The 9,318-nt window shown below is 41.9% G+C and overlaps 1 non-coding gene across 1 annotated transcript; it reads left to right on the top strand.

Annotated features, from left to right (window-relative positions):
• The first annotated feature begins 463 nt into the window (after positions 1-463).
• LOC138448190 (U6 spliceosomal RNA) lies at positions 464-570 on the top strand. Its single transcript, XR_011260036.1, has one exon. It is a non-coding gene; the product is annotated as a U6 spliceosomal RNA (small nuclear RNA).
• Positions 571-9,318: the final 8,748 nt, after the last annotated feature.

The following is a 9,318-nucleotide window of genomic DNA, read 5'->3' as shown; positions in this document are numbered from 1 at the left end:
TCAGTGAAACTCTATTCTTGGGGTATTCCAGATCCTTTGCTTGCCATCTTGATCCACTTGAATAAGGGGACTGTATTGCAGGGGACTGTATTGCAGGTCCGATTGAATAGGCAGGGGGCATTATCTAAAGAATTCTCCACTTGGAGATGATTGAGACAGTGTTGTGTGTTGGCCCTGTGTCTGTTCAATTGTACCATGCTGATTTGGGTGATTGCGTAAGTGCAGTTAGCTTTGCACTGCCAAGGCTGGGGGGAACACAAATCCCATACCCAACATATACAGACGATTTTATCTTTTTAGATAAAACACAGATTGGATTGCAGAATTGGCCAGTGCAATAGAAAAATATGACTTATTAAATGAACTAGAAATTAATTGTACTAAAACGAATTGTTTAAGATTCAGTAAGAATGGCAGGAAGCCTCTTGGATGTAGATGGTTGCTATGTAAAGAACCTGGGCTGGTGCTCGCTTCGGCAGCACATATACTAAAATTGGAACGATACAGAGAAGATTAGCATGGCCCCTGTGCAAGGATGACACGCACATTCGTGAAACGTTACATATTAAAAATGTGACCCCCATTAGTCGTAGTGTATGGGGTAAATTAAAATTGAAAGCAGAACACATGGCAATCCAGATGAAAACGATCTGTGTTGATTCTGCCTGGATCCAATGTTACATTTTACAGTTTAAAGGTGGTGGCTACTATGATGTAGGGAACAGAAATTACATCTGTCTTATTGGGACCGAGTGGAGATGATTATTTGGAAGAAGGCCTTAAACTTACTAAACTTTCTACCCATTGCTGCACTGCGTTTGGCGGTGGGTCTGGCTTCGCTGAGATACACCCGCAATTGGAAATTATTATGTTTGTATATATTGATGTTTAATTCTTTGCAGGGTAGTCTATACACTGATTTGGGTCTAGCTCTGAGTGGGCGAGATTCTTTCTGCTCAGATGATCGCCTTCGGTGAAGTAGCAGATGATATTTTGGGAGGGTGTAATCTGAGTAGTGCTCTATTAATAGTGAATCCTCTGTTGGTTAAAATAAAGCTGCGATGATTGGATTGGTGTACAACGATGGATAGGGTTAACATGTGTAAGTCTATAAAAGCCTCACCCCCTGTGCTAAAACGCTAGGCCATATGACTCTTTACCTAGAAACATTTCCCTATCCATATTGGTGGGGGCAATTTTTAAGACTGATGTTAAATATATTGGCCATCATTACGACCCTGGCGGAGAGGGGTTTACGCCAGCGTAATGCATGGCGTACCTCTCCGCCAGATTACGACTTCCCGTAGCGCCATGGTGATTTTTACACCTGCTTTTTGCAGGCAGAAAAATCCATGGCGCTACGGGACTTGTTGTTAATTACGCCACCGTAATTTACGGTGGCGTAATTAACGCCTTCCACACTCCCTTTATACCCTATGGGGCAAAAATGGGAATGGGGAAGGGTAAATGGGGATTGGGGACTTACCGCCCCGCCAAGGTCGGAATGGGGCGGTAAGTCCGCCAACCCCCATGGCAGAGTTGGCAGCTCAGCGCCATGGTCCATGGTGCAAATTGCACCATGGATCTCCGCCAGGGCCATTGTCAGTTACGATTTCAAAGGAAGTGGGTAATTACCTGTTGTTTAATAAGTTGAATATAGTGCAGAGCCGTGCACACATACTGACAGAATGTGAGGTAGTAAATGCAAAGGGGCAGGTTCTTTTGAAAAGATTCTTTTCGAACCTCGATTTTGAGAGGAAGGATGAACTATTCTGGAGGCTAACTAGTGGTGAGGAAACGCTCCTGACAATTGCAACTTTCAAATGATTAGGCCAAGCGAGGATTATTACAAAGGTGTAGTGGCTCCCACTAATCAACACGTTTATTCAGCCAGAACTTCACTTCATTAGATGCTTTAGATTTGTGTTTCGCCCACTTCCTCACTGTGTATCCTCAGGGGGGGGGGGGGTGAGGGTGGTGTACCAGCAATGCATTATAAAAGTCTCGAAGTGTGGTAGCTATGCAAAAAGTTGTGTTAGGATAATGTGGAGAAAGATGAACTGACTTACATGTTTTAGAGAATTTGTACATTTTAAGAAGGACAGTTTAGGTGGTGAATAGGAATTTTTGTGATATTTATGTGTTTATTGAAATATCAAATGAAAATGTTTGTTTTGACTTGTGATGATTTTCACTGTTGTATAAGGTTGACTGGTATCAACCAGAATCAAAATAAAGATAAAATAGGATAAAATGTTTTGTCTGCTGCCCCCTCAAAATTAAATTGTAATACAACTTCAAAATGGTGTGGGGAAAAATAAAGCTTGTATTGCTTGTTCTAAGCTGTTCAGCCTTCTGAATGGGAGGAGCATTAACTGTTCGCAGGCGAAGAAAAGGTTTGGTCTTTATTGTTGAAGGCTACTCACGCAGGCTTGACAGCAGTTTGTCTGAGCCAGTCATAGGTTGGACTACAGATGGGGTTCAGAAAAAGTCAAAGCCAATGAGGTTTACTAAAGGATCCCTACAGGACTAACATGTATAGACCCTGGAAATGCTGTTATTTGAGGGGTGTGCTGACAGCTGATCAGCCATTGGTCATTGGGAACACACATAGATGGGTAGGAGTAAAATGCTGAATGTCAACACAGGGTCAGTCTAGATGGTAAACCTCTAAGAAAAACAGAACAAAATCATTTGGGGTTATGATTTTTTTCGTCAACAGCTAAAGAGTTTCTAACAGAGGCTCCCAATGCCTCATGCCAATATCTCACTAAACCACGGGTAAATAAGTAATGTTGCACAGGAATGTTGCTGAATGCTTTGCCATTAGTGGGTACCCTGGTCTCAATCTATCACAAGTGCCTACATGCCTGCATGTTTTAAAGGACGCCTATTCAAGCTCTACTCGTGGCCATGTTCAGCACTTGACAGAGCGGGTGATTCTACTCCTATACCATGGCACGGAGCCACCTAGATGGAAAATGATAAAGCAGTGCCTCCAAAGGTTGTGTACGGCTTGCACCGAAAATAAATTGGTATACAATCGTGTTGACATGTGTGGGCAATATAGATGATTTGACTGATAAAAAATAAGTGATGTGTGCAGTTGACACTCTCAGGTACTGCAGGGTGTGTGTGCAGATGCCGATGATGTGCACCAAAGGAGTGCCATAGCGACAGGAGATGACACCCCATAAGCATTGCTGGAGCCACGAGAGACACAGGCCCAAATGTCCATTGATATATTGGGCTTGGAGGAATTTTGAGGAGTAGGGGATGGACGTAAGGGTGAGCCCCCAAAAGACATGCAGAAAAATGAATATTCATGTGCATGGTTTCATCTGCAAGTGAGCAACACCATGAAGTCTTGCCCAGTGACACTTTCTCGAACAGCCACGACGGTTGATGTCACCTCTTTCTAGTACCTCTGTGCCATTTTTCTCTGCTGCCACTTCTCACATGTTGGAAAACATGCAGCGTAATCTACCACAGAAGACTCCATTTCAATTGAGGCACCAGACCAATCTCGACATCCAAATATATCTTCACATTTCATAATGGTATCTGCAGTGTTTTATATTTTTTCATCAGATTTAATTGAGGATAAACTGAACAACGAGCAAATCTTGTGACACCAAAAACAGCCTCCCTAATGAGATGTAGTCCTCAACTATGGTGTTTGGGCCAGGCATGGTATTACCATGCCATGTACCTGTGAGCATTTGTGCTCCTCACTGGTAATAATGTGACCTTATGGCAATCACTGTTTCTATGTGAATGCCCAGCTAATAGAACCTGGACAATGTATACCTTCCTTGTATGCAATAGAGCACAGTCAGTGCTGTGTGTGAGCCATGAATCCCCCGCCAGATGCAGTAAAATGGCCATGATACTTGACTGCCCCACAAACCATCAAACACTGTGGCCTCCATCCCCAGTATAATGTGTTTGACATGTCAGAGCTCAGGGGGGAAAGACACAGGTGATATTTGAAATGTGAACGACAGAAAAGGGTTCTAGGTCGTATTCATCAAAGAAACGTTTATTTAAGGTTTTTTTAGGTAGAAAAAAATCGTACAATGTATTCAGAAAACACAACACAAAGTCTAAATCCAATGGACAACCCACCATTAACACAGACAAGTTGAAAAATCAAGAAACATTTCTAGTCACCATTCATACCATCAACCACTCTTTCGAAATCAATACTAACATTACACAAAGCAAACACATAATTCTCAATATAAGATCACAAGAATCCATTTCTTTTGGTCCAGAAATCAGGGTACCCAAGAGAATTTCCCAGGGCCCTGTTGTCATTCCTAAACGGTTTCGACTTGTAGGGATTTCACCACGTCTTCATCAGAGGAGTAAACACACTAAAAAATACAAAATTCAGACACCTGTCCATAAGGGAATCGTCCATTGTACCTATACACTAAAAAGCACTATTTACAAAAGACCATACCTAGCATAACAATGAATGGTATAGATGTTAAAAAAGGGGGCTTGTCGGAGGAGAGAAAAGCTTGCCTTCCTACAGCCAACAGTGTCCCATTGCAAACAGCAAGGTGTGTGTCCTCAAGGAAAGAAAGTAGAAGGAGGGAAAGGGGAGAGCAAAACCGTCCGGCCACGTGTCAATCGCCACATGGAATATTAATGAATACCTGAATGCCCATAAGGTGTCACCAGGAAAGACCAGATTCATAGAGTGCATTTAAATCATCAGAGTCTTAATTGATGCACCATTGTAAAGGAGAGAAGAATGATATCCAAAGAGACCATCACCACGTATGATGGTAAGGGATTCTTTGCCAAGTTGGTTGTCCAACTTGGATAGGTGGATCCAACCGACATCCGCGTGGGGATGTTGTTGAGTTACTGTCACCGCCGGGCATAACAGATAGGTTTCCCGGGCTGAATCGAAAATGAAAGAAATGAAAAGTGACTCATGTTACAATCAGAAAGTGGAAGATAACAAAACTTCTGGCAAAAAGTGGCTAGTGTCGAGGCATAATGGTGCGTGAAGAAGATAACAATGATTGATGGAAAAGGGTTCCTTAAACCAGGGCATAATGGCGCCGGGGAGGCTTACCAATGTAATGGGAGATGTTGCATGGTCACACGAGGATCTGTAAATGCAGAGCCATCATTTGTAAGTTGGTGGCATTCACAATGGTGTAATGGCTGCTGTCCATGCTGCGAGACAATAAGGACAAGGAGTAAGAAACATGTGAGGGTTATAAAACACAGGACTCCAAGTTAAAGCATGCAAGTTGGTGGGCTGAAGAACAGGGACGTCATTTCTCCAAAAGGCCAGGGGTAGCGGAAGTGACATCACACGACCATTGACCTCTGATGACATCACAGGAAGTGATGTTATTTGACCCCACCCCAAAGGGACATCACCAGAAGCGATGGGACACAACCTTTCACCCCTTGACTAAACAAGAAGCGGCATCACCTAGCCTTGTTCCTAAGTACACTACAATATCACTGTAATGTGATACACATTTCATACAAGAATGAATCACCATATGTATTGTTATACTCAGTGTATATAGGCCCATATTACCAAATTACTGTGAATGCAAGCAGGCCTCCAAGGACAAATGATAATGAAACGTTATTATAGAGCACTTATGCTTAATCGCTTTAAATAGAACATATACACCTATAATATCCCCCCAAACTGTGTTGTTACTCATTTATAGACCTTAGAAGGATTAAAGACTGAGATGGTCTTGCCAGCAGCAGCAAGCACTCAACCCACTGAGCTATCTTGCCAGCTATAGTTATTTTACCGGTTATAGTAAAACGAGCAATTCCATGTTTGAATGTTCTCAAAGTCACGAAGCAAATTCCGCGCTGTAGTGGATACCAATAAACTGGTAATTGAGATTTAACAGCAGGCCCGTTAATCTGCTGGTCTGGCGCAAAGTTGAACACATGTCAAGCCTGCGTGGATTTACTTTTCAGGCTTCAGAGTCTGGCAAAATACATACCATTGGGAGGGCTCATAACTGTTTATTAAAGAATTTAGAGTAGCGTAGGGAAAGCCGAGCACTCACACGGCATCCCATATTCTGGGCACTCGTTGCCTCACACATGCAAACAAACATCCTGAACAGGATGGCAGGGAGATAGGAAAGATAGACACATTACAAGAAAGCATTAAATGCGTCACAATGAAATCAAGGGCCACTTCATGAGCTATGGTCAAACATTTCTACACTGTACACAAGCTTTTAGGCACAAGGATTTTGTCAAGTGACCAATGACAATGAGATGGAATGTCTTGTGATGATCGTAACAGAGACAGAGGCAGAAGAAAACATGCTATAACTGCAACTTGCGAAAAGCAAGATGCATATAGTTTTTGTCTGCATTGTTAATTTGAGGTGTTTAAAAACAGACTAAATCACTGACTCACCCCCTGAAGTCTGCCTAAAATAAACCTTCAATGAGTATAGCAATTATTGTATAGAATTCCAGAAAGACTATTTGTTATTCATTCCTAGTGTTCCTTATTTTTGTTCACTGCTCAAAGTGTTAGGCTTGTGAAAAACCCTGTTTTTTAAGAGGCATGAACAAGAAAGCCAGCCACTCCAGAAACAAACAGCCACATGGTGCTGGCCACAGTCCAGGAACTTATTTTTTTTTTTTAAAAACAAGAAAACTAAATAAAGCTATATTTTTTCTTTTTCTTTAGGGGTAGGAAGGGAGACCACAGAGATTGCAAGTGAGACCTGCTGAAGAAGAATGAGCTTACCTATTGTTGGCGGTGAGGGACGAACACTGGCACCGTTCTGATCAGTGATGCAGTGAGGCCTTAGTAGTAGGGTCTGAGAACTCCATCAGGTAGGTTTGTTCTAAGGAGCGCCAGAAACTACAGAAACTAGACACACATGTCATGTGACCTCTGTCATTCTATGGAACAGTGGAAGGCAACACAGCAGCCATTTTGGATTGGGCAAGCCTTCCCATTGTTTGAGCGGTCTAAGTGTTTGCATGTTGTGGGGAAAATATGGTAAATTTGCCATGCAGATGGACCCGGCCATCATGCACAGTGCCTGCATTAATATGAATAATTCCTTTAATATGAAAATGTCCTGTTGGAGTAATATGAAATAATGTTCCTATTGTTGTGGCAATTGTAGAGCAACGTGGAGGACAATGTTCCAGGAGTATGGAAATTGCAGGTTCATTTTCCTTCCAATATATTAACTCCTGATTCAATGGTTTTTAAGTTGACCATCCACATTTGTTTCTTTAAAGGTCAACTTCCGGGTGATTTCCTCACTATTGATTCCTGTGGCCCTGTCAAATGAGCAGTGTGTCCTAATTTGCGTACTGCCAAGGGGTCAATACATTTTTCATTTGTATTTTGGAACAGTGTTCAATGATTCTTAGATGAACCTGTTGGCCAGTTTCGCCTATGTAGATTTTATTACACAGGCAAGTAATGGCATACATCATGTTGGAGCTTTCACATGTCGTGAAAGATCTCAAATGCCATGTTCATCTGTTTACATCAAATGATTGAACTTTTTTAGATAATTTGCATGCAGTACAGGTGTTGCTAGGGTGATGCCCAATGACAGGTCTGTTTGTTACAGCCACAATGCGGCTCTAAGATGGATCATTCCTAGTCGCACAAATTAACCTTTGTTTTAGGTACGTTGCCTTCTTGAAGGCAAAGCAAGGTTTTTCCATGCCATGTTCTGCAGTCTGTAGTACATGCCAATTTGTCCTATTTAACCCCCAAATTGCTTGGGCTTGTTGACAGAATGTGAGCACACATACCGGTCTAGATGAGTGTTCCTTGTTGGAGTTCTCAATTAGCAGTGCTTCCCGATTGTCAAATCGTGCCCTCTTTCTACAGTGATTGACTCGTTTTTTAGGGTAGCCACACGCATGTTGTTTTTTGATGGGGTCTCTGCATGTTGTTGAAAAGGATCAGTATCTGTGCAGTTTATCCTTAATTGAAGAAACATTCTGTATGGTAGGTTTGTAATGAGACTAGGTGGATGTTGACTTGAAAAGTGGAAAGTAATCGTCCTGCTCTATAAAAGATACATAAATCCAGAAAATGTATAGATGGTCGGTTTGCTTCGTGTGCAAATCTTAAATCCTGATCTAGGTTGTTCAGCCAGCCAATAAAATCAAAGAGGGTATTTTCTGACCCATTGACCCATTCCAGATAATGAATATATCATCCATATATCTGTGGAATAGCCCAATTTGAGGGAAGAAAGGAATGGAGTCACATACAATATTTTGTTCATCTAAAATTGCCATTTTTGAGATAGCAAGGCTTAGTGCAAAATAACAGCACATCACTGTCCCCTTTGCTTGAAGAAAAAAGTCATTTTGAAACTTAAAAAATGCTATTTTGAATGACCACAGCTGTATATTCCAATAAGAAGCTGGTAGGTACTGGATGTGGTATAGGACGTATGTTAAGAATTGTTTCTAGACTTAAGAGGGCTTGTTCTTGGGAGATGTTCCTATATAGTGCTTCAGTGTCCAAAGTCACCAATAACTCTTTGGATGGATTGAACTTGCGGCCCTCAACCAGGTTGATAATATCCTGTGTGACATTGCCACTGCTAGGGGCTTAATGAAATGGTCCACATATCTGGATAGTGACTCCAAAATTGACACAATTGGTCTACCCGGTGGATTTTCCAAATTTGTATGCATTTTTGGCATAGTATAGAAAAGGGGTATGCATCCTTCTGATGTTTCCAAAAAGTCTGATTATGTTACATCTGTATCTTGTGAATCCTTTTTACCCGCAAATTAGCATTCCAATCAAAATCTTTGCAAAAACGCTCTCACCTCACCGGTAAATATTATGCTACTTGGGTTCTGTGTAGGCATAAAGCTAAGGCCATATTGCAGGACTGATGTTTCCACCTGGGTAAGTTGTTGCTGTGATAGGTTGAAGATGGGTAAAGTTTCATTTTCGATTAGCACAGTAAGTGCTCTCCTATTTACCAGTGGTATGCTCATTGGCGGGTGTTAAATTCCCTTATTCTTAGTCCTGTGATTTGTGTCCTGCTCTGCAGCCATGTCGACAGCCCATCTCTAGAAAAGATGATTGGCCATGAAAATTGAGGACAAGGTTGGTTCCTCATATCGTTCTCTGAACCACTCAAGGAGGCATCCGAAAAGGTGACCCATTTCTTCTTTCTACCAAATTTGTTTGTTTTCCCAATATTCTATCTAATTCTACGCTTTTAGCAGGCTTTAAGGACGGGACCCGCAAATGGGGATTGGCCCTGGTGAATGGGGAATTACCGGTCCCTCCAA

This window comes from Ambystoma mexicanum, chromosome 3q, assembly GCF_040938575.1.
Source record: "Ambystoma mexicanum isolate Mex_15411 chromosome 3q, UKY_AmexF1_1, whole genome shotgun sequence".
NCBI lineage: Eukaryota > Metazoa > Chordata > Amphibia > Caudata > Ambystomatidae > Ambystoma > Ambystoma mexicanum.
The sequence above is the reverse complement of the archived record's forward strand: the minus strand, read 5'-3'. Positions and strand labels throughout refer to the sequence as shown.